At 39.3% G+C, this 25,009-nt stretch overlaps 1 long non-coding RNA gene across 3 annotated transcripts; it reads left to right on the forward strand.

Annotated features, from left to right (window-relative positions):
* On the forward strand, nucleotides 1–25,009 carry LOC116994432. 3 transcript variants are annotated; one of them, XR_004417481.1, is made up of 5 exons: nucleotides 1–242; nucleotides 917–969; nucleotides 10,087–10,152; nucleotides 19,364–19,537; nucleotides 24,762–25,009. It is a non-coding gene; the product is annotated as an uncharacterized LOC116994432 (long non-coding RNA). The 3 variants fall into 3 exon arrangements; XR_004417480.1 differs by lacking the exons at nucleotides 1–242; nucleotides 917–969; nucleotides 10,087–10,152 and adding an exon at nucleotides 16,104–17,736; XR_004417482.1 differs by lacking the exons at nucleotides 1–242; nucleotides 917–969; nucleotides 10,087–10,152; nucleotides 24,762–25,009 and adding exons at nucleotides 16,104–17,736; nucleotides 19,932–20,075.

The raw sequence follows: 25,009 nt of genomic DNA on the forward strand, positions 1-25,009 counted from the left end.
TCAACAAAGATCCTGTGGTTTTCTCCTCTCTGCTGCATTCTCTTCAAGGCAAAGCTACTAAAGTCACTGAGTTTGGATACTGTCTCAATTCAGGACAACCGAAGTTAAGTTGTTTGTTTGCATTTAGCAGAACCTGAATAAACTAGAACTGAAGTTCAGTTTCAACTGATTGCCTACAGCTCTTCTTTCTACTTTGGATCACACTCTCTCAAGGAAACTAGTGAACATGTTCCTTAAAGTAGGTAAGGTCTGTGTTACATACATCATGCCATAATGTATTTTTAATGTAGTTTGAATGGTTAAACCCATTGCTCTGAACAAGATCTAGCTGTTGCAGCCACACAGGTGCTGTCTGCTCTCCACAATGTCTAGAGGTAGCAGATGGAAAGCTATCAGGAACTTGGTGGCACAGCTCTGACATAATTCCCAGTGGAATGTGTCCCTACTGCCCTTGACAGTTCCTTATTGCCTTTGTTTTACAGCACAGGATAAAGTTTACTCTGCTGACAAGCAAATGCATTTTAGCAATTTGTGTTTAAGATGAAATCTCTCCTGTTTCTGTCAGAGCCCATAGGACAGGGTCTCCTAAGTGTAATAAACTGGAACTTGACAATTAGCCATTAGATGTCATTAAATTACAACTTGCTGATTAGTCTTCCTGTCGGTCAGTATACAATACCTTCTCACTTTGTGTGTTAATAAAGCAAGAAGGTTTTTATAATATAATTTATGTCACTTCAATAATTTGTATTCAACAATACCATTTTTCCCTAATATTCTAACAAAATTTAGCATTTCTTGGTCCCAGTCTTCCATTTGTTCTCAGTCTGTTGCACTTCCTTTGTTCTGTGGGGAACCTTCTTCATTAATCTAAATGTACTGTGTGCTGTGTTGTGTTGTTCCTTTAAAATTTCAGTAACACTCGAAGAGGAATCAAGAGATAAAAAGAGTAAAAGAGTTATAGAGAAGGTAAGTGGATAGCAGCTTTTCAAAAGATTTTGTTTATTCATCGAAGTATTTTGTCTGCAAGAATTAAAATAATCTGTTGTTCTGATTCTATGCTTTACTTTTTACTTGTGTCTGTCCATAATACTTAATGATGAAGCACCTCTTAAAAGGTAGGAAATAGGCATTGGAAAATAAACTGAGTAAGTCAGAGTGCCACTGCTACAGATTTGCGGTACCTATGGTGCCTTGTCACCTGGACCAAAAAAACTGTAAGCTCATTTTTATTCTATCCAAGTAACTCAGAAAATTATTAATATTATAAAAAATCAAATACAGGACTGAATGGAATTTTAATTTAAGATTATCACAGATGCAGATTTTCAAATGAATGGTTTCTAACCAATTAGGTGCCGGGAAGCAAAAGATCTCAGTGCAAATCTCTGTGGTGAATCAGTGTTAGAACATGGCCAGAAATACCTCTGACAATCTTGAATACAATGATTGGTGTACAACTCAAGAGGTGACATTTTATGTCAAAAGATAAGAACCATTTTAGTATATTAGTGCCTTTTTGGCTCAAATGATGGTGATTGATTCCATTCTCCTGGAATGCTTCCAGTTATCACAAGTGAGTGCCTGGTTCTTTCAGGAGAAGTGCTGAAATGAGTCTAAATAAAGTAGCCAGCTGAAAAAAGGGAACCTCTCTTTCAGATGGGTCATAGTGTCTTTAATGAAAAAGAGATCATCTTGACCCGATTTCATGTTTCGCAAGCTACATAGCCTAAAATGATAATTGATTTCATTGACATTGCAGTGCACTATTTTACAAACCTGAATTCTAACCATCTGAGGGGGATAGAAGCATATAAAAGAACTGGGCCATGCAATGCAGAATGCAGAGAAGCAGAAATTAGAAAGTAAAAAATGGTTACCATAAACAGCAGAGAAAAAAAGTGATCATTGTGTCCCTGCTGAATTCATATGAGAAAATTACCTTTCTAAGGAGATGTCCTGCCCAGAAGAAATGAAGATGATGTTATAATTAAAGAAGCACATTAAAAAAGTGCACAATACCAGTTTATTATCTTGCTTATTGGGGTACTGTAATTACTACGGCCCTAGAAGCTTCATCATAACATCTATGAGAAAGAATGAAGGATGTTGGTGAGATTCATAGTGAGCATTGCACAAGACCGGCCATGCAGATGAATTTTCAGGTATTGTAAGAGTCCTAAAGGTGATGGATGAATGCAAGTATGCAGTTCTGTTACCAGAATCCACAACCAGCAGACATTTCTATGGAATTAGTCAACAATCTGCACAAAGTAAACAGAGAAAGAATTCATGATGATGAAGTGGACAGAGAAAGAGTTCATTGATGGTGAAATGCAGCAATTCCTAGGGTTTGACCAGAGGCACCACACAGCTAAACTAGGCAGAATTCAAACTTCTGGGACAGAAAAGATTATGAGCTTGCTGGAAAGGAAGAATAATTTGATAATGAGCTGATCTCCCTGTATATAATTCCATCACTTACACATCACAACTCTATGCGTGTTGTATAAACCCATGTACAGTAATTTCATGACCATAAGACGCACCGGACTATAAGGCGCACCCCTGGGGAGTCGGCAAAATTCGCAACTTTGTAGATCAGATAAGGCGCACTGGACTATAAGGCACACCTTTTTTTTGCAGCGAGTCTCCGCCCCCAGCTCCCCCTACACGGTTTCTGGGCGAGGCCCCGCCTGTACTCAGCAGGGCCGGGCCATGCCCGCCCCTGGTCTGTGCTGCCTCACTGGGGCTGGGGCATGCCCGCTGCCCCTCCTTGCCGCCTCTCCGGGACCAGGCTATGGCCACCCCTGCTCCGTGCCCCCTCCACGGAGCCGGGGGGTGCCTGTGGAGGGGCCTTCCCGCCTGCACGGGGCTAGTGGGTGCCCGCCGCTGCTCCACCCCGCTTCCACCTGGCAGCCATGGCCCTGCTGGCTCCCCCCGCTGCTCGCAGCTCTCACTTCTGGGTAGGCAAATTTCTGAACTTTGTCCATCAGATAAGGCGCACCGGACTATAAGGCGCACTTGCGGATTTGGGGGAAAATTTTAGTCAAAAGGGTGCGCCTTATAGTCGTGAAATTACTGTACTCTACATTTCAGTATTTGTGTTAGGAGATTATTCTGTCTATTCTGTGCAGACTGGAGGATGTAAGAAGAATTATCTACTTCAATGTGCTTCAAAACTACGACGTTGTTCACAAATATTTGTCTATTTATATCTTCCTTGTACAACATAAGATAAAAAATACATCCTCTAAATTATGATGATAAAAAAATAGGTCTATGAAGTATAAGACTTGTTCATATATTTAGCTGTATATTATGAGAAATGTTGCTATATGCATATATAACTACATAAGCACATAGAATAGATACAAATACACACACATATAGTAAATATAACATGTAATATGTCCAGTCCTTTGGTTCTTTGTGCCTTGTATTTGCATCAAATGTTGAAAATATGGCATATGTTCCTCTTCAATTGAACTGTCGATGTAGCCTATAAACAGAGAGACTCAACAGAAAGGGACTCAGCTTCAGAAATGTGTGGAAATCCATAAGGCCTTTCTTACAGGATGACACAGTGCCCCAGTTACATGGTTTTTCTTCAAAATCATATTCTGAAAAGGCAAATTTACTCTCTAGCCATTTAAGCTGATAGAAATGGAAAGAAATGGGCTGAAAAGAAATTATTTATGACATTTCTTATGACACGCTTTATAAATGTTTTCATCCAATTTCCACACTGTTCCTCAGACTATTTGCTTGTGTCTCACAAACATCAGGTCATAAAATATTTGCTAAATGGTGCCAAAAGTCTCTGGTCTCTTCTACGAGGGATATTTTCATTTTGTCCTCCTTCCTTCTTCCACCTGATCCAGACCAGCAGCAAGTTTGCTCTCAATGCAGAGGACATAAGGAAGGAGGAGAAATATATTCAAAGCACAATCCTATGAATTCTTTTGGGGAACAGGCAGGCCAACACGCCTGCTGAAATACAAGGAGGGAGAAAATGTGCATTTCAGATAGTTAAGACATCCTTTCTCAGATCAGTTGATAAAAAAAACCACAAAACCTGATGCTCCTGCTTCAAATTATACCCACTATAAAAAAATAAAATACTGAATACCTGTCAATATAGGCCAAAGGAGCAAAAATATCAGACTTCATCTTTTAAAACACATAATCATAGAGTTAATGTAAATCCAGAGTCCCTTGTAAGCTGCTCTATGGGCACACGGTAAGCAAAGTGTGAGTTAAGTGTCTCAGCCCATCTCACCAATGTTCCCATGAAGAGCATGTTTTCACAATCTTTCCTGCCTTGGTTTTGGCTGACTTCTTTGTTTGCAGCTTTGCCTTGATGTGAGTCACCTGTGGGTTTGAGGCCACTGGGATGATGTATGCCTTTTGGCAGGGAAATGTCAGAGGAGCATGGTCAGTGCAGAAATAGGCAGCACACCTGATGACAGCTGGCTGCCTTATACTGCTTCCACTTCAAGGCATCCCAACTTCCTGCTTACTATCCCAGGCAACTAACCTTCTTACTGTATGAAGCCTTCATACTCACAAGAGATGAGTGTTACAGAACACTTAGCACAAATGGGTATTTCATAAGGACATGGTAAACCAACAGATATTAGAGGAAGAAGCCTGTGATGCTGATTACAAATATGATTAAGCTGCCCAAAATATTTCCCCAAGAATACTTCAAAATGTTTGCTTGCACCATTACATGTCTGGATATATTTTTCTTCAGCATGACTGATCACTAGCACTCAGAACATGGAAACATCCCATTCCTCATCAGTGTAGTCTTTTCTACCGTCGTCCTTCTATGTGATGCTTGGTTCATCCAGCAGCTATATGTGAGCCATTTATTACCTGCAGTGTCTTCCGTTTCAGAACCTGGGTAATTCACTCTACATTTCCTTTTTAATTCTACTCCTTTTCTGAATTAAGTGGAAGCTTAGCATCATTCTTCCTACTGGATTAAGACTCTTACTGTAACAACCTCCCAACTGAGTGGCGATGCCACTGCAGACAGCTGCCTTTTATATCCATCGTTTCCCATTCTTCTCCTGAACATTTTAATGGCTAAAGATTTACCTTGTGTTATACTTTTTCTATTTTTTACACAGCATTTGCACTCATATACACTGCCACAAATTTTAACTTAGTGACTGCAGACTCAGCTACTAGCTCAGCTTTTTGTTGAATGACATTTCAGTTGCTGAGCTGCACATTATGTGTGCTGATATTTCATTAATGTCAAACAGGTCATGACTGAAACATTTTCTAAAATCATTCTGCAAAGTAGCCTTTAATCAGATGGGCTTTTTCTGGAAGGCAATAGATATCCTGAATTCCCAACAATTACTGTCTATTAAATCCCAGCAGTACACTTCCAGCTGAATTCTGTCAACCATGACACTTATCTGGGAAAATGCTTCATGTCACTTAATAAGGAGAATCTGTCTTCCTGAAAAATACAGTTTCTTCAGCCCTCTCTGTAGCTTTGTGCCCTCTGATGCCCGTGTTACCGTTCAAGATGTATTTTTTCAAGTAGGAAATGAAGGTAATCAGTGTATTTAGGCCAAACTTCAGAAAATAGCCTCACAAATATTCTATGTTTTACTGTGTTTATTACCCTCTCTCTTCCAAACAACATTCTTTTCAATACACAAGATGTTTGCAACCCTGATTTTCACATTCAATTTAAGATCTCAATACTACAAAATGCTTTATTTTTTATTATTCCAGCTACATTTTTTTTAACTTACTATATAAAATTTAAAATATTGTTTAAGTAACTGCAGCAGCTGCAGCAAAGCAGTGATTAAGTTTTCTCTTAGGTCAATAAATCTGACCAAATCCACCTACCAATAGTATTGTGCATGAAGTGTATTAGGTTTCAGAAGAACCCAGCCAGTACTGGGTGAATATTCAGTTTCCTCAGGAGAAATACTAGGCAAAGATGTGTTTTTATTAAAAGTTTGTGAAGAAGAGCCTGTTTCACGTTCCAGCAGTAGTGCAGACTTGTTAGTGTTTAAATTCTCAGCTGCTGATGCTGAAAATTCAAGGAAAGATAAACTTTGCAGTGGAAAAAATCTCCTTCCTAATTGAGGATATTTTGTGGCTTGAAAAATCATACAACTTGGAATGTTTTTCTAAGCTGTCCTTATTTAGCCAGAATCCAACCCGAAATGCCAGCTGTGCAAACTTATTAACACATCCTTTAGTTTATGGTGACTCATTGCACAGGGGCAACATATGAACAATTACCCTTGCCATTCTGTTCCGTTTAATTACGTGAGATTTGATGAGACTGGTTGTTGTAGCAAATGGGAACACAGGCAGGGACAGCAAGAATCTAAAACCATGAGAGAGATGCTTGCATATTCATATAACTTCTACATATGATTTTGCTGAATGGTAAGAACATTTCCATAGTGTTTTGCATATCTATTGCCTGCTCTGCCTGACTGTCAGTGTAATTTATGCTACCAGACTATGGGAACCATTGGATTGCAATGTACAGCATGCACCTTTGAGTTAAACTTGCATTAAAAAAATATCTTAAATTGTGGATTGCCAAGGAAACCACAAGAGATACAACCATTTCTTTTCAAGAGATGACTAAGAAAATAGGCAAGCTATGCCTACAGTGTCAGTCAGACTAATTACAAGACCTCACTGCAGGGTTTACATGACAGGTAGAACAATTAAGCCTCTGATCATGCTTTCAGAAGCAGATAATTCAGATAATTCCTGATACTTCAGTTGAAGAAAAAATTTTCTTTGTTCTACCTGATCAGTTCAGCAGTGATATGCAAAGAACCTGAAAATGAAATGTTGGGAGGGCTTAGCCTTTCCTGAAAAAAACTCAGCATTACTGTTTACTTCTGAATCTTTAGCCAACATTTTCACCAGATCACCCAAGGATATTTTTTGTCCAACTTTCAACTTCTGGACAGTTTAATGAGAATTCAATGGGCTAAGTCATGTTGCTAAGGGTTAGGAGGAATCAGTCTTCATTCTTTACTGCTTAACACTCTTTAAAATAATTCACATCTGTCTGAAAGCTTTGATAAGAACTCTCCGAGATATCAGCATTTTGTCGTCTATTTTCACATGTACTGTGCTCTGTATTAACAGCAGGATGATGAAGAATGATGTCCTTCAGTTCTAATGTACAGGTAATTTAACAGTATGTAGGTAGTTTTTACTGTACTTTTAAAAAATTATTTTTACTGTAATTTTTTTAAACTGTAGACCATTTATTTATATATCGGTAAACATTCAGATGAATTTTCTATCAGCTTGAAATAATAAATTAATACAAATGGAATTGTATTTTTATGGGCATCTGGGGACTTAAATCCATTGGCCCATTCATTCCAAGAATGAGTAAATCCATTCAGGATACCTTTGGGTACCCTATTGATTTTGAACCATTCAAAATTTCTTTTGAATTACTTTGAGAAGTCTCTACTAGGAAGACTAGTACATGGATGACTAATCAAACAATACATCAGTAAAAAAATTAGTTTTTCAGCATGTCTTCTCCTCCATGCCTCAAATAGAGTGGCAAAATGGTGTAAAGATCAAATATAATGCTCCAGTATACAGAGATAAAAAAATCTGAGCAGTGCTTTGTAATGAAAATATTTACATGTGCTTCAGATCACAGCATTACTTCTGCTCACTGCATTCCTTTCCCTCTATGTGTCATCGTATTGTTGCACTTTGCAAAAGTTTGTTCTCATTTAGGGTGTACATTGCCACATAAGTTCTTGATCCATATTAAATCAATGTGTTCTCTTAATTATACCTGATCCTACATCACTGCAGCTAAAGTGGAACTTTTACATGTTGGACAGTTTCAAGTCTTCAAGCAGAAGGAAATATTTTTACTGGACACTGTAAGTTAGTACTATACAAACTTTACACTACACTGGTGGAATAATCCAATTAAAGCCTTCTGTCTATCATCTTCTTCAATTCCAGCATAAGCAAAAGTCTGTATCCATTTTAGCTCAAAATTCAGGAGATGGTTGCTGTGATACTTGAGGCAATACATTTAGTAAGAAGGCTTACATAAATCTGACAGCCTTCTAGGCAGTAGAGCTGTCTGTGCTTTCATTCTGGGTCAACTAAATCCCATTAAATTGTTATTCAGACAGTCTAGTTGTGGTAAAATCCCTGTGCTGATGAAAAAGAAACTACATTAATGGATTTATCTGAAACAAAGACAATGCTAGTTAGTGGGCAAAATGGTTTCCACTGGAATAAAATGAAAAACTAAAGCATTCCATTAAAAATGGCACCATAATGCACAGAAAGAAAAAGGAAACTTCACAGACAGTCTAATTTTGCCATCTTCTAACTTCTGTGATGCTATTAGCAACTAATCTCTAAATAAATATTTGTCTGTTTATTCCCTAGAACTACAAGCAACCGTCTGTTTCCTGTGCAGAGCAATGACAATATGCAAGTACTTCCTAAAATATGCAAAGACATGGATGGCTTATTTTGGCATAACACAAGCAAACAAACAAAAATCTAAAAACCCAGCAGAAACACTAAAGGATCAATTAATTTGCATTTGCATGGAATTTATTTGTAAAAATAAGTTAGAGTGCCAAGTGATGAGATTTGCAATAGCCATAAAGACAGGGTGGACCAACCAGTTAGGCATAGCAGAATTGTTTCCACAAGATTTGGAAGTGACAATTATAACATACTCAATAGTGTATTCATCAGATATTTATAAGTACTTATGAAAGTTTCTTTCATTTCAGATACAAATGTGTTGCTAAATATTTCTCACAATATTTTCCATTATTGTTTTTTCAGTTTTAGGCCTTGAATATTTAAGAATAAAACCTTCAATCTTTCTCTGCCCCTATAGACCTTTGTTTTTGCATTTGGGTTAGCTCTCTCTCTTACTTCGTTTTAAATTGTGTTTCTTGCTTCTTATACAATGTTCAACTTCTTGAGTGTCACATGCTAGTGTAGATGGCTGTGGAATTGTGATAATAAGTATGATTATTCTGTGAGAAGTGGAATGATGAAGCCTGGCTTCCTATGGCTGGAATTATTTCTGTTTATGGAGCTGCTAATGCCACACAAAGTTTTCATGCTGCTAGAGCTCTCATACTAGCTCTCTCTTATATGACTCTTCAATGTCTATAATAAAATTCATACCATGCTCTTTATCTTTCCAGGGCACTAATAGGGTCATTCATCCAGCCTATTTTCATGACGTTTTTAGGTTGTTTATGCCTTTGAAGACACTATTCGTCTGTCAAATCAGCTGGAATTTTCCTAAAGGTGTTAAATGGAAAATGTGGATAAACAGAGAATTTTGTTTGCATATAAAAACATATGAAAAGTACTATTTAATGAACCTCATCACTTTTGATAACTGGACAAAAAATGCAATCTAAGTCAAGATAGGAAGCACATTTTCCAGAGGTATCAGCTTTAATGAAACATGATGAAAAATAAAAATAGGTTGATCATCTACCTAAATATAAGAATTACTTTAGAAACTCAAGCATATCCTATCCTGCCTCCAGCAACCTTTCCCTAAATGTTTTATGTAGCATCTGTTTACAATTGCCCTTACAACTGTCTTTTGATACCCAGGTCATCTGAAATAAAAATAAATGCCTTTGTTTGGGCAATTGGATCACTCCCTTCGAATACTGGTTCTTCAAGACAATTAATATCATCACAGAGATAACGATGCCTCTCTAACTGTGACTGTTATGGAAATGACAGCTGTAGTAGTCAACATAAATAACTTTATCCCACATCATCCCAACAGGGCCATTGCATTTGGGGCTTCTGGAAAAAAGGATTTACCGATATTATAAACCCAGGCAGTATAAATAGCTGATTCTGTTAATAGCAGTTTTCTGTTCCCTTGTGCAGTTCTTAATTTCTTCCCTTTTCATGAAGACTTTCCTCTAAAACTTAGAGGACTTTAGTACAGGAAAAATTGCAAATCCTGTCCCTTAGGCTGAAAGTGGATAATGTCATCCATATAGGATATTTCCTTATTTATTATCTCTTCAGGTTTCAAGTGACATGACTGGAGAGAAGGGACATTAATCAAGTTGTCATCCTCCACTTTTCCCTCAGGTTCGTAAATCACACCACCATTGACATAATGAATGTCTTTTTGTAGGCTAAGAACTTTCTTAGGAGCTCTCCAAGGACTATTTCCATGGAGAACCTCTTAACTAACTCTCTCTATTTAAATTTCTCCTAAAAGAAATTAAAAAAAAAAAATTAAAATTCTGGGCATTCAGATGAAAATGGAGGCATCTTTTTCAGAAGCAAAAGAAGCTCAAACAAAAAAAAGCAATAAACCAAACTGTCCTTCCTGTTGAAATGGTTCTCATGTGGGGAAGATTTCTGATGATCACTGAGTAAGAGAAAGGAACAATAAAAAAATGAGTGTGACTTTCCAGGTTAAGAAGGTCATCTCTATGCTAGTTGCCATAGATATGCTTTGGGTAAAATTTATAATCCATAAAATTATGGAATTTATGTGGAACCCAGCACTTCTACTTGCTCTCTCAGCTAAGTGCTTTAGTTTGCTACACTCAGTTCTTGATGGGTGTCTTGCTGGAGCCAGCTGACATTGGCTCCATTGGACATAGGGGAAGCTTCTAGCAGCTTCTCGGAGAAGCTATCTCTTTACGGCCGGTACAAAAACCTTACCAAGTAAACCAAATACAACTGTGGAGGGACACAGGCCTGCCTTGAGGGCTTCATTTAAGAGGCAATTATTGTAAAAATTCTTCTGAAGCAAATTCAGACTTGACTCATAACTGTTTTTGGCCTTGTTGCATCAGTGATACCCAGTGATGCTCTTCGGTGCTCCATTTATATTTGCCTATCATTGCAGAGTTTTTTTCTTCATCAAAACCACTGTAATTACAGTAATTTCACGATTATAAGCCACACCATTTTGAATAAAATTTTGCTCCCACCCCGAAAATGCAGCTTACACTCAGGAGCGGCTAATATGTGAAAAATTTTCTGAAATTTCCAACCCCAGAAGTGCCAACCGAGGTGCCGAGCTGAGCACCTGCCAGGATTGCGCGATTGTTACAAATTGGTTACAGTAGTTTCACGAATACAAGCCGCACGGATTATAAGCCGCACCCCCGGTGCCTCGACAATGTTGCTGTCTTTGTCAATAGATAAGCCGCACCCGGAATATTAGCCGCACTTTCGTTCATCGCGAGAATCCGTGCGCAGCTTTCACAAATTGGCCAATTAGTAACAGGATCGCGGCATAGCGGGCTTTACTGGCTCGGGGCGGGGCCAGGCAGGCTCGGCCCGCTCATGGTTGCTGACGGGGCCGGCCGGGTGGTGCTGCAGCCGCCGCCGGGCTCACTGGCCCCCCTCTCCCGTCAGCACCGCCCCGCCGCTGCGTTAACGTAGTCGCCCTGCCGGCGGGCCAGGCACTGCCGCCGCTGGCAGGCATGCCGGCCGCGTCGCCGCTGCGTTCACGTAGTCGCCCTGCCGGCGGGCCAGGCACTGCCGCCGCTGGCAGGCATGCCGGCCGCGTCGCCGCTGCGTTCACGTAGTCGCCCTGCCGGCGGGCCAGCCGCTGCCGCCGCCGCCGCCGCCGCCGCCGCCGCCAGGTTCGCCGGCCGCCCCCTCCCATCTGCACCGCCGCCGCGTTTCCTCGCCCTGACCGGCACTGCAGGCCCCCGCACCGCCGGGCTCCCCCACGCTGCTGGCCCCGATTCTGCTGGGCTTCCCCCGCTGCCAGGCAGCCCCACCCGCCGGCCTTCCTGCTTCTGCCATGCTCCCCTGCACTGCTAGCCCCAGTTCTCCCGGGCTCCCCCGCCCTGCTGGCTCAGGCTCTGCCGCCCCCCCTGCCCCGCCCTGCTGGCTCAGGCTCTGCCGCCCGCCCCCCACACTGCTGGCCCCGCCTCTGCCAGGCTTTCCCACCTCAGCCGGGGCCGGCCGGGCTCCAGCTTGGCTTGGGGCTACCGCGGGCTCTCACTTCCGTGTTGGCAGATTTTAGAATTTTGTTCATGTATTAGCCGCCCCGGAATATTGGCCGCACTTCCGGGTTTCCACCAAAATTTTGGTCAAATTGGTGCGGCTTGTATTCGTGAAATTACTGTACTCTGTTGCACAGCAGGTGGGGCCAGCTCCATGCTGGCAGCGCGGGGCGAGGAGGGAGGCGGGGGCTCCATGCTGCCATCCCCGTGGCCCGGGGGGGAAGCGGGGGGCTCCCGCCCCCGCCTGCTGCCGCAGGAGCAGGCAGGCTCTGCCCCCACCTGCCGCCGCGGGAGCGGGGGGCCTCCTTCCTCTCCTGCTGCTGCCACCGCGGGTGCCGGCGGGCTCTGTCCCTGCCTACCACTGCAGGGCAGTGCTGGCCCGGGGCGAGCGAGCCCAGCGGCAGTGGCGGCCGGCCCTGAGCTGCCCCACTGAGTGGCCCCGCCAAGCTGGGCCACCTGGCCCTGTCGGCAACCCCGAGCGGGCCGAGCCTGCACAGCCCGAGCCGAGCCAGTAAACCCCGCCATGCCACGATTCCGTTACTATTTGGCAACTTTGTTGCACGCGGGTCCTCGTTGCGAACGACAGAGAGGCTTGTAATCAGGTGTGGCTTATTTATGGACAAAGAACAAAATGTTGCCGACACCTGGAGATGCGGCTTATAGTCAGTGCGGTTCGTAATCGTGAAATTACTGTACATACTTGAAAGCTATAATCCTCACAACCATTTTCCCACATTCAGTTCCTTTCATTCAGTTTTTCAGGTTTGCTGGTAAAATCTGTTCTGCTGATATATGACCTTATTACATCATTATTCTTTACTGATGCTTAAAGAATTTCAGCTGCTCAAGACGTGCACTCTCAACCAATGGGACTTCCAAGGCTGTATTGTAAGAAGAGGAGGAAAGTTCTTCAGTCTTTGTTTATCTGTTCTTATGTTTGAAAGATCATGGTGACCAGGGGAGATACCTGAGGACTGGAAAAAAGCAAATATTGCTTTTGTCTTCACAAAGGACACAGAGGATCTGGGAAGTTATAAGGCAGTCAGTTTCAGGACAGTCAGGAAAGTTATGAAGCAAATAAGCCTGGAAAACATGTGCAAATACATTGAAAATAGGGAAAGTAAATGGGCATAGTCAGCATAGACTGATGAAGAGGAAAGCAACGTAACCAACATGAAAACCTTTTATAATACGATGAGTATCTTGGTGGATGTGAGGAGAACAGGGGGTACTGCTTTTATTGACGTTAGCAAGGCGTTTTGTCTCCCATAACATCCTCATAGACAAACCAACAAAGCATTGACTAAGCGGAGAATAAGGTGGACTAAAAGTGCAGCACAAGGCTTGACTCTGGATAGCATCTTTGTTAATGTCCTGGTCAGGGGACAGAGAGTATTCACAGCAAACTTGCAAGTGATACAAAATTGGAAGACTGGTGTAAAATAAATAAATTGGTGTATTAATTTGGAGCATATTGCAGATGCAGTAACAGGCAGGATATATTTTCTCTGTAGTGAACATGATTATTAGAAGAGTTCTTATAATGGGTATGCAAATAGGCAACAGGAAGAAAAAAATCCATACAAGTTCTAACTCCTGTCTTACGGTCACTTAATCAAGTACTTGAAGAATTTTGCAATTGGTATTGTCAATATGAGCTTTGGGGCTAGCACTGAGCGGCCCTAAGGACAGTATTACGTCCTATAATGGCTCTATGTAATTGCTACAGAGGCATTTTGGACTAAATGTCTGGAATGTTTAAGATTCACAAAGGGTATTTTTGTATGTCATATGCATGTATTTGACTGCATCAAAAATGGTTCTTAGAACAGGAATGAGCAGATTGTCTAAGACAATTTTTTCAATACCTCTTGAAAGTGCTCAACAGTAGCTGTACACATGCTGGGCAGCAACCCTTTACTCAAATAGTTGCACTTGTACTTTCAATAAATACAGAACAGAAAAATAGATATAAGGCTGTTAGGAGAAACTCAGATTTCCATTTGCAGTTTACATAGTCCTGCTGTTTTCAAATTCTAATTCTAAGTAGTGCTTTGCACAAGGACATACAGGTCTTATGATCCTAGTATAAAAGTCACTTAAGCTTTATAAAGAATCATTTAAAATACTATGGATTAGAGGCAACTCCATAAAGAAAGAAGAAGAATACAGGTGGTCTTACATCCTTTTAAATGCTAAAATTCCGTAGTTGTGCAGCTTTCAATAGACCTCTGATTCATGCTGTGTACACACTGTGCAGACCCTCCTCAGGGGAAGAGTGACTCCATTTACTATAGGAATGTCTCGAGTTAGAAAAATTGTGTTCCTGATTTCTGCCGTCAAGCAGAAAGGATGCTCGTGTAACGTTTTGCTGCATATCTGGATAAAGTCAGGAACAGGAAGGTGTTGCAATTGCAGGTACCCAGCAGGAGCAGCCTGTGGCAATAAGCCAGCTGGTGTGATCCTTCAGCCAAGGGTTTTGTGCAGCCCAACACAGGTTTGAAGGAATGCTTCAGCACAGCAAGGTGCAGGACTGGGTGTACTCAGATAAACTTTCTTCTGATCACTAACTCTTCCATGTACGATAGTGTCCCAGTTGGGATCATCACAGTACTAGCTTTTAAACATTCATCACAATTTACACAAAAATCATTTAGGACACTTATTATATTTATTTTACTCCAGCAATGTCTGTTTTATTTTGTTGAAGCAGCTTTACTATGTTGTGCTGTATGGTATATAATTTTCCCCAGTTACTCCTTCTTCCTTAAAAAAGATTAGCTATTCTTTTCTAATAAAACATGTTTATGAACATGGATTTACATTCAATATTTTTAATTGAATTTTAAAAATATTTAACTTTCAAAAGAAATAGATAGGAAAATAAAATATCAAATGATCCAAATATACTTGATTTCAGTGTTAGGCTGACATAACATGGAAAGTTGCACTAATTGCAGGCTATCTGAAACACTTTTATTTTTCAAGTTGTGACATTCAATTAGTTTTAGCTGTTCTAAAGTAAGATGTTGTTTTGTTATTCGAAATATGTGAAGTCTTATCCTGCTATTAGGCAATTGTAAAAAAATAAAGAAACAAAAATTACCAAGAGGAAAAAAACCCCATGGTTTCTGTGAAACATTAGAGATTCTCAGTCATTTTGAAATCTGGCAATGCAGTACTTTTGAGGTAAACTTTCCCAGGTGTTTTGTACTTCCCATATGAAATATGCATGAAAGAATGAAAAAGCACCCTCAGCCAAGATGTATTATGGTTGTCACTACTAATTGCAGTAGACATGTTAGTTCTTTGTTACACTGAGAAAATCACTCCAGCATAAACTCAGAGGCTTCTAATGGAAATCAGTTCACGTAACTTCATTTTTAGCTTTTTTTGAAGATTTTTCTTAAAAGCTGGAAAGAGTAACAAACTAAGATATCTAAGCGGGCAATGGAAAGAACCCTGGGCAATCAGTGAAGATAACTTTTTAAAAACATCTCTATTTTGAACAGTGGACAACGTAAGGAAAGCTTGTGCAAGGCCAAGCTAGAGACGCCAAAAGTGAGGCAAAGGAGAATTTCAATTGACACAGTTGGACTTCTTTGCCACCGTGAGACTGTGAAACCTGAACTGTGTATAATGTTGGTTTAAAATAGAGACCTTTCAGACTTGCTACAGTAATGGAAGGGTTCAAGCTGTGTTAAAAAGGGTGAAAGCACAAGATTTTATTTGCTATTAAGGTGATTGCAGAAGTGGTGAAAACAGATAAAAAGTAAAAACTCTAAGTGGTAGAGCTGTTGGTGTGTATTGAACAGGAAGGTGTACTGGTGATTTATAAAGAAAAGTCACTATGAAGAGTTGTTTACTTCACATCAACTTGAAGATTTGCAGTTTTGAGACTGCAACTTTCTTCAAAAAAACTATTATTTTGTGCAGAAAGTAGTGGTGGAAATGTGTGTTTGGCTTAGTATTTGGTTTTTCATGTTGCCTGAGACTCAGCAAAACAAGTGGTTGGTGAGATATCAAAGGCCTTGATTACACTATTTTGATTTGGTATTATTTTACTTCCTCTCCTGTCCTGATTTTTAAGGCCTGAAAGGTGCTTGACTGTCAAGATGTTGTCTTGACTGCCGTAATTAATCTGTTTTGTAGCAACCAGACTGCTAGCCCCAAGTAGGAAATGTATGAGATGATGCTGGTGCCTAAGTTCAATCAAGCATCTCACGGTGGGTGCCTTAGTTCTGAGAGCTTCAGCAGAGGTACCATTTTGCTTCATTATGTACATAAACAGACTCCTGGAGTGAATGGCCCTGCCCATCTTTTGACAGTGTCTTTGCTGACAGGTGGATGTTCTGTATCGTTGGGTCTTAAGACAGCAAAGGAAAGACCATCAAGGAGTGTTGCGAGAGGTATTCATTGGACTTCAGTTAAGAAAACTCAGCGTCTGCTCTCAGTGGGATTGATTATTTGCCATGTGTTTTTAGTCCAGGGACCAGATCTCCTTCACAAACCTGAAGATCATGAAAGAGTTTAATTTATAAAGCCATAGTTAAAGATGATGGTTTACAGCGTTGTTCAATTGAATCAAAACTTCCACAAGAAGGTGCCTCAAAGAAGAGACAATCACAGCATTGATTTTTCAGGGTTCTCCTGTTTTCATGCTTTAAACAAGCACTATCTCATATGTACAGGAAGGCTGGAGATGTGCAGCACATCAACATTACAAAGAGCCAACAAAACTGACTGCTTGTGGAGGTAAAATAAAATACTAGAGTTACAGTATCCCCAGTAAGATGAATCATCTATTCTTTGCTTTTAAATATGTGCTTCATGGACAACAAAAAAAAACCCTTGAAACCAATCCTTTCATCATCTGAAGCATATTTTTTCATTGACATATCACAACAAGAGGAAGTGCCATGGTTAAGAGATTACACCTTTGTCATATCCAGGGAAGGATCAAAAGCAAGTTACTGTTCCTTCTGTCTTTCTCCCAAGCTAGAACATTCTGTTTTCAGTATAATGTGCAGAAATCTGTTTCTTTCAGCTTATAAAATAGACATCTCTGGTATATGAATCAAACAACCAAAGGCACCACTATTTCTCCTAGCAGAAAGTAATGACTGTGAGAAGAAAGCTCATTATTAATTACCTAAAAGAATGGCTTTCTGAATGGAAAAACCAAAGAGTAACTTCAGAGATCTGAGTCAACTTCAACATTTTTTGATCTATGGCTATGTCTGCATTCTCAAGTGTAAGGGAGAGTGTAGAGCAAACAGTGGTGAGGACTGAGTCAGAGCTCTGATTTTATGTTGAATTCTTTTTTTTCTTCTATATTTGGGCTTCCATTACCTATTTTGATTCTATTTATATATTATGGACTAACTGTGCATTAGCAGTTGGAGAGCATTAGTTGTGCTCTTGGAACAAAGCTTACAATTTAGTCTTACCCAGAAGAAATGCAGTTCATGCACTCTGTGACTCCCTTCATGAAGTCGTTTACCAAAAAATGGTAATGCAAGAGGACCCATTGACTTCTGCAGAGAGGAGTCACTTCTTTCTCCTCCACAGACTAGGTCCTGCACAGATCAATCCTTCCCACAACTGCAACCACAGTAATGAGCAATTTCTACAAATGGTGCAGAAACTGAGTGTGATAGTTCAGACTGGAAGAGCCAGTATCCTCTCTTTAAGGCAGGTGTGTAGATCATTTTACTCAGCCTACTGCCTTAGGCAGTTGCCTCCTTATCTTATTTTTCAAGCCAAGGCTGCTCATGTAATTGACTTATTTTTATAACTTAGAGTAAATAACTGGCATTCTTAAATCAGTGCTGCTGTGGTTGAACTGATAGGAAATGTAATAATCCATATAATTTATAGTATTTTATATCATTTTATGAGTGTTTGCCTATCTTCCCTGGAATTATAAAATCAACAGCCTTGCAGTGATTGTCTTTTAAGGTCCAAAGGGCAAAACCCATCCTTTCATAGATGAGGCAATTCCATGCTTTATTAGAAACTCCAGTCATCATTTTCATCTTCAAACAGATTCTCATGGTTTAAAATGTTCAAATGAATCAATATTGATTCCCCAAATTCCAAATTTTCTAAACTTCACAGATGCAATATTGAGTGACTGGGTTTTGTTTAAATCCTTCATTAAAATATTTGGTCAACATTCTAGTTACCTTTTAAATTTAAATTTCTGTGTAACTCCAAACTTTTAAGTTCTCTGTACATGTAAGTTTATCAGAATGAAATGCAGACACTTTATTTTTTTTTTTTGTACAACTGAAGCATAAATTAGTTCTTTTAAGAATGAAGTTGAATTTAAGAAATAATGTCTGGTTAATTGCAGTACAGAGATTTTCATAAATATCCTGTTTAGTAATAAAAATAATTTGTTTGGAGTTGTGTCTCTATTTTGCAGAAGTAAAGAAGAGTGAGGTACATATTGTGTTTTCATGGGGTTTATAACTATATAGTTTCTGCAGGAAATCTTAGAAGTTGGTCTTATTTGTCATCTAGAAAATTGAGTCTCTGGAAGTCTCCTATGAGCATCTGTTTGGGGTTTTATTGAACAAATAATTTTGAGATGTCAGGTGCAAAAAAATGGTTTGTAAAGGGCTGAAAAAGGAATTTTCTTCAGACCTTCTGAAGTAGTCACCACCCTATAAAAGAGTCTTTAATTCTTTATTTCTCACTCATCTACGAAACAAAGCAAAGGAAAAAAAAGAAAAATTATGTTGCCTTTTGTACTTTTCTATCCATAGATAGAATTTGAGAATACGGTGTTTTACTGTTGTTTATTTTGAACCTGAATAAAGTTTCATCTGATACCCCTTGTTCACTGAAAGGTATAGAATATAGTCAAGCCAATCATTATTGTATGCCCCCTTACATATGTGTGTTCACATTTCACAACCTTGGGTAGAATGATGGAGAGCTCGAGGCTGGAAGGAAATCCTTCTTAATACAAATTCTTTGTTCAAGCTTGCTGTCCCTCCACTGACTCACACTATTAAAAGGACTTTTACACTCAAATATTTATAATTTGGCTGTTTTTTCATTTAACTTTTTAGGCAAGAATGGCAAAAGGCCAAAAAGGGGCTATAATAGCCATAACTGTAAGCAGGACTCCAAGGTTTGCCTCTTATCCAACTGTATTGGTTGCTCAAAAAATACCAGACTGAAATAGCAAAATTACTGTAACAAATCATTATCTTTGTTTGTATTTGTTAGGACTATTTTTCATGATTAATCAACACAAAACACTTATCAGCTAATTGTTTTAAAAATGAGTCACTTCAGCATTCTCTTTCCAGATACAGAACTGAAGAAATGATGAAGTGTGGTGATCAACACTAATGCATTTCACAAATGATATACAGCCTGATGAAATGACTTCTTGTGGTCAACTGGTCTTAGCTTCTGCTGTGTGCACTACAGTTCGCCCTGATCTCATCATAATCTCTTTTTGAGCAGGAACATACTGGAAGGTAAGCAGACAAATGTAAAAGTATAGAATCTGGATGAAGATTCCCTGTGTCCCAGCAAAGGCTGTGGCTGAGTGGATGATTTCACTATGTTTCGGCTTCAGGAGTGAGAGCTTATGGCTCTGGTGTGCAGAAACATCATTTACCTTGCTATGCAAGCAGCCCATTGTTTATATGTGAACATGTTCTGGAAAATGACACAATCTTGTTCAGAGAACAGGATATCTCCCAGTCTGTGTCTCCAGAAATGTTGGAGCAGATATCTGATCTTTAACTTTATTAAATCTAAACTTCATAAATTCATAAAAGCAGAGTATGATTATTTGATTATTTTCAAATCTACTTGTCCATAATGAACTTCAAAACAGTCCAACCATTTTCTTCATTATTGAAATAGTTTGAGTTTTGTGCTGTTAAGCAGAAAAAAACATGAAGGACTGGAAATAAATAAGGAAAGGAAGAAGAAAGGAGTACTGGAAGTGAAACAGAGGTAAGAAATCACAGTACAAAGAGACAAGAAGGAGAATAATAGAAAGCAAGGAAAAAGAGACAAGTAATATAATGAAATAATACCAAAAATACATTTTCATTAATGTGTAAGTTATTTTCTATAATAATAAATGTAAAAATATCTTTTCTCTCTCAAACAATAAACTGAATATTAAGTAAAAGACTGAAGGAAATAAGTTGCAATTCATGATCCAATGTAAGGAAAATAACTTTGGAAATATTATAAATAAAACCATTTGTAAATAATATTGCAAATAAAATATTTTAAAATGTCAAAGTGTAACAATTAAGAATGCTGTGCCATGGGTTTTATGCTTCAGTGGCTTTTAGAGACCTAAAAATAATTCTGAATATGATGAGGCAATATTTTGGGGGTTCACATCTGCAAGGAAATTGTGGTAGAATTGGAGAAAGAAAAGAAAGTCTTGGACATTAAACACTTCTAGAGGTGTAAATATTTCCATACTTCAGGAAAATTTAGTAATTAGTTTCAGTCAAATAAAACTAAAAAGAAGTAAAAGTGGAAAAGCTTAAGTTCTCATTTGCATTTGTATTTTAATTGATTTGATGGGTAACACTGAAGGAGTCATTCACAGAGCCAGCAAGGGCAGTGAGTGCTGAAGGCTACCTAATCTTTGCCAGCGCATGCAGCCTGTCTGCCCTCAGACAGCTTAGTAAGGGTAACATTAGCTCCAGGTTCCCAGGAGAGCCTTGCAGGGACCACTGCAGCAGCTGCAAGCCAGGGGCTTCATGGATATGCTTTAATCCAAGTAATAAAAGCACCAGAGAGCCTGGAAATCCAGGGACTTGATAATGCAGGGGACAATCATTTAACCTCAGAAGTGAAAACCGCATCTCAAAATTAATACTTTTAAATCAGACAGATGATGTGGGCTGAAATTATTGTCTTTTTCAGGCTCTCCGTTAGGTCTGTGTATCACTACATTGGCAGGAGTTGTTCAGCAGCACTGCAGTTCCCACCTGGAGCTGCATGACCAGCCTGGAGAGCTGCTGCTCTTGCACACTGGGCTCTCTCACTGCTGCTGATGCTTTCAAGCCTCATCCTTCCATTGTTGTTTTTTTCCTTCTTCCTCTTTAGTGCTGCACCTTGCTGTTTTGTCAGTCATCCCCACATCCCACTGCTTTCATTTATTCAGGATGTTTTGACTAATAGCTAGTGTTTGAGGACTCTGTTATTAACCTCCTCCCTTTCATGCATTTGGTCGTCTGGGAAAATAACAAGAAATAATAATAACTGTACTCATAATAATGAGCAAAATGTGTCCTTCATAGATCTCCAAATTGATGCTTTTCTTTTATTCCTTCATTTGTTCTTCCTAGGCAACTTGAGCAGAACATCTGATCATCTATTTGATTTCTATGACTGCTAGTATGTTTTATAAATCCCACATCATGAGAAGAAAAAGTTGTGAATGCCTTGTATCATTCCACACCCATTGGTTCACAATTGAGTCTTCTGGGATACATTGTAGAATAATAACATAAATTATAGTCTTCCACTGTAATGTGCTTTTTCTAAATAATCTCTTCTCTGAGCTGTTCTCTGTATTTTCCAATGTTATATCAACCAGAAAAAAGAATTTTTTTTTTGCCGTATCGTAATCTTACATGCAAGCACCATTTTTTTAAAGTGAGGCCTAAGCATCAGCTCTAATTGACAACAAAAATGAAAATTCTCAATTAAAAACTTTTCACAGTATTGATTTCCCGAAGCAGGAGAGTACACTTTGTAAAGGGCCATTTGTTGTGTTGAATATTTTTTGTGCATTTCCCAGGAGAATTGACAACCAGCATCTGGTACAGATATGAGGCTATTAAAGGTAGCTTGAAACTAGTACTTAGCAGTCTTCTCCCACTCCAATAATAATCAATCTTTTTAATGAACTGCAATGTTAATTGGCTGAACCTTCAGCTGGAAATGCGTTTGTAAAACATACTGTGACTATATACCAAATGAAAATTTAGCTTTTTGACTTATTTATATTTCATCATCAAATTCAAAATTTCCCTAAATCACTGCTTATTTGACTCCACTGGACTCCGCTCAGTAAAAAGGCCACTTACAGTGGCACTGTCCTGCATCCTTCTCTGTAGAGAGACATGGATTTGAAGAATGGACCTCTTAGTGTATAAGGAACTGACTGGGTGGCCACAGTCAATGGCTTGATGTCCAAGTGAAGGCCCGTGAGGAGTGGTGTTCCTTGGGCTGCCACTTTTCAACATCTTTGGTGGCATGGGCAGTGCTCCCTCAGCAAGTTTGCTGACAACACCAAGCTGTGTTGTGCAGTTGACATTCACCTTCCAGTATCTAAAGGGTACAAAAAACCCAGAGAGGTCCTTTTCGCAAAGCATGTAGTGACAGGACTAGGATAGATGGTTTTAAACTGAAAGAGGATAGGTTTATATCAGGAATTAGGCTGCGGGGTTCCTGGAGGCTCATTCATTCATACTGAGCTATATTTCTGGCCAGATTGTAGCTCCATAAGAAATTGTTATATCCCACACCAGCAGCTGGTTTTCCACCATTCATTCCCAGGGCACTAGTAAGATATGAGGGTGTCTTTCAGAGTGTAATAATAACTTGGGTCTAGATAAGCAAGACCTTCAGCATCTGAATGCAGAGCAAGACCCTTGGTTTTCTGAAGCTACTGACAGCCACCTCGCATTAGTGTAGTGGAATAGCCCCATGACAAGGAGCCCGTTGGTGACTGACATGCTGTCACTGCTTGTGTCCACTCCCCCATATCTGTGCATTAACCTCTGCTGTCTCCTTGCCCACATTGTCAGCTGCCTCTTGAGAACATAGCTTCTGCAGCATTTCATATATCATTTTCAAACCACCTGTTTTATCTATAGCTAAAGGAAGGAGTATGCAGAGAGCAAAATTAATTAGTTTATGGTCTTAATCTACCTCTCTCCAGAGAGTCGGCACAGACAGTCAAATTTGTATCTCCATTCACATCATGTGAGCTGGTTTATCAGATTACATGTTCTTTTATATTTAAATGCCACGAAGACAATATTTATGATCAAATTTTAGTAGAAGGAAGTCCTTGCAGTGCAGCACCTCTGTGTTTGGAGCAGCATACAGCTCAGTTTGAAATAAGACAATATGTCTTAAGTAGAAGAGAAAGCTAGAATACACTGGAGAAGGCCTGAAAGAATAAATTTCCTTAGTGTTATGCTCAACAAAGACACAGAGCCCCAGCTGTGATATGAAAAAGCCAAAGAAAAGCTGAACTGACTATCATGCTGTTGCTATGCATTAATCAAACATGCCCTAAATTGTAGCAGTCCCAAAGATGTAAAGAATGTGTCCTGTTACTCCCCACTTTGATAAGTTTATTAGAGAATTAAAATTAATGTTCTATTATTGTCATATGACTCCTGGGGCATGCAGTCCCCAAAGTAGTGTGGATCTCTCATGAAACTGGGAAAACTGTGAGTGCACTGGGGAAAAGGATCAGACTCTGATGTGAATGTGTGTCATGTCTCCCATGGCCGGTTGCTTGAGGAAAAGAAAAAGGCATTTTGCTACAACAAGGAAAACCAGAGATTTTTCTTCATTAAGCCCCAAATTTCTCCTAACACACACACTTGCTAAACCCTCCCAGAACCTCTGTGTGACAGTGAGCACACTGAACACGGCAGCTTGCCTGAATTTAGCTGTCAGACATGTTTCTACTTTTATGCCTTCTGCGTTTTCTTCTTGCAGCCTTTGTCATCAACATGATAATAGTGTAAACCTGCTCTTAACAGAATTTTTTCCCGTTCTGTTAAATCTGAAATGAAAGTGGGGATTATATGGCTCCAACACAGTTATTAAACTAGGACCAGAGAGCAACATCAATCTTCAGATGAAGTTTTGATAGGGAATAGACGACTGCTGCATAAGAGTAATACCTGCTGATAAAAGACCTGGGGAGTTTGTGAACAGCTAAAGACTGCTTGTAGCTGCTTTTTAAGCACATCTGGAGTCAATATTTAGCAGGAAACATACACATGGCAGTCATAATAGCCCACATTAAACCCATCAGCCAGCCTGGCCGACATTGGGCATAAGAAGGAGAGATGATTGCTCTTCAGAAATGCAAGGGTCTCTCTTGTGGTAGCTGCTCTGCAGCAAAGCACAGAGAGAAACTGCTGCTTTCCTATTGGTAACAAATTCTTCCCAAGACTTAGGATGCCAATAGGCAAGTCCAAATCCAAAAGTGCATTCACCCAGGAAGAGAGTACATATGACAAAAGTTTCTAACATCCAGTCAAGTTTACGACATTTTAAACATGCTCTGATTGTTTGGTAATTGCAAAAAGATGACTTTAAAGTTTTTATTAACCTGTGTTTACAAGCTTTTGTTGCTTGACATAAATATAAGATGTCAATTTGAACATTTCAGACCTTTCATTTTCCTAGTGTTATATCCCATGAATGACTCCTGTGCTTGGTCACTGATATTTTATCATTTTTATGGTACTTGATTCTATCTTACAGAATAGCATTATATCAACTTTCTCTACAAACTTATTAGGAAACTTACAAAAGTAAATATTTTTTATATTATAATCATATTCTGCATGTATTTTTTTTATTTTATAGTTCAGTAATAGTTCTTTAATTGCATCTTGGAAAATTTTATAGAGAAATTAGTTACTGTTTTAATAAAAATGTTGCAATGTTTGAAACTTGTCTCTACAGGAATGATAATAATACCATCTGTCCTCTGGTTTTTGAGAGATAATAAAAAGATAATTTAATTGAAGTTGGACCACAGATTTATACAGCAGAAGTAATTTCAGAAGAAATTAGACCTAGCAGGATCCTCTTTTCAGGAGAAAACATTAATTTCATCAGAAAATATCACTTTATGAAAAAGTACTTGTGAAGAGAAAAAAAACCCCTTGCATATTTTTTGCATCAATATTTTGACAGAGCTTCATCTTTCT

The sequence above is a fragment of the Catharus ustulatus genome, chromosome 3, assembly GCF_009819885.2.
Source record: "Catharus ustulatus isolate bCatUst1 chromosome 3, bCatUst1.pri.v2, whole genome shotgun sequence".
Lineage (NCBI taxonomy): Eukaryota > Metazoa > Chordata > Aves > Passeriformes > Turdidae > Catharus > Catharus ustulatus.